The following is a 1,060-nucleotide window of genomic DNA, read 5'->3' as shown; positions in this document are numbered from 1 at the left end:
AAAAAAAAAAAAAAAAAAAGAAAGAAAGAAAAGAAAAGAAAAGAAAAAACATAAAAGAGAGCTTAACTTTCAAGTGCCTGTGGTGCCCCCTGCTGAGAGAGAATTGACTCAAACAAGTGCTCAGAGACCCCAGCTTCTGTGCACCCCAGATTGCAGAAAGGCTTCTAGCCCTTTATCGTGAAAAGTAGCTCAGACCTCAGGGAGAAGTGGGTCTCATCAGCCTCCTTTACTGAAGCACCTTGTGGCAGCGCTGGCAGTGATTGGCTAGCTTTCCAGGAGGCCTCTGTTTCCCATGGCATTGTGTCCCTTGAGTCTCTTCTCCCAGCACAGAGCAGGTGTGCAGAAGCATGAGGGTGAGTCCACATAGCCAGCAGCCCACTCCGGAGTCACCTGGGATGTGTTACAGGTGTCACACCCCAGCCAAGTCTCAAGAGATGCTTGGATCACCCTGCTTTGGTATTCAAAAATAGTTAGGTCCAAAGGAAAGGCATAGAGGCAAATGAAAATGCAAAACTGGCCAAGAGGAACACGAGTGTGAGACCAGCTTGGTCTGCATAGCAAGTTTCAACCCAGCCAGGGCTGCACAGTGAGACCCTGGGTCAAAATGCTTGCAGTGGGACCTAGTTGAGTTGGTACAGGGCTTGCTTAGCATTGATGATGCCCTAGGTTTGATCGCCAACACCACATAAACTGGGCATGGTGGCACATGACTGTAATCCCAGTATTTGGCAGGAGGAGGAAAGAGGTCAGAGTTCAAAGTCAAGAGTTGGTGAGATGGCTCAGCAGTTAAGAGCACTGACTGCTCTTTGAGAGGACCCAGGTTCAATTCCCAGCACCCACATGTCCTCTCACAACTGTCTGTGATAGTCCCAGGGGATCTGACAACCTCTTCTGGTCTCTCCTGGCATGAGGCATACATGTGGTGCACATACATGCAGGCAAACATTCATACCATACACAATCAATCAATCAATCAATAGTTCAAGATCAATCTTGGCTGCAAAGAGAGTTTGAATCAAGCATGGGATCTGTGAAACCCTGTCTTTTTTTTTTTTTTTTT

General features: G+C 47.3%; 1 protein-coding gene across 4 annotated transcripts in view; it reads left to right on the top strand.

The window, feature by feature from the left end:
• Elmod3 (ELMO domain containing 3) overlaps nt 1–1,060 on the top strand; it is a 34,543-nt gene that overhangs the window by 29,756 nt on the left and 3,727 nt on the right. The gene's annotated exons all lie outside the window — the stretch shown is intronic.

The sequence above is a fragment of the Mus caroli genome, chromosome 6 (genome assembly GCF_900094665.2).
Source record: "Mus caroli chromosome 6, CAROLI_EIJ_v1.1, whole genome shotgun sequence".
Lineage (NCBI taxonomy): Eukaryota > Metazoa > Chordata > Mammalia > Rodentia > Muridae > Mus > Mus caroli.
Note: the sequence above shows the minus strand (reverse complement) of the source record. Positions and strands in the feature narration are given on the sequence as shown.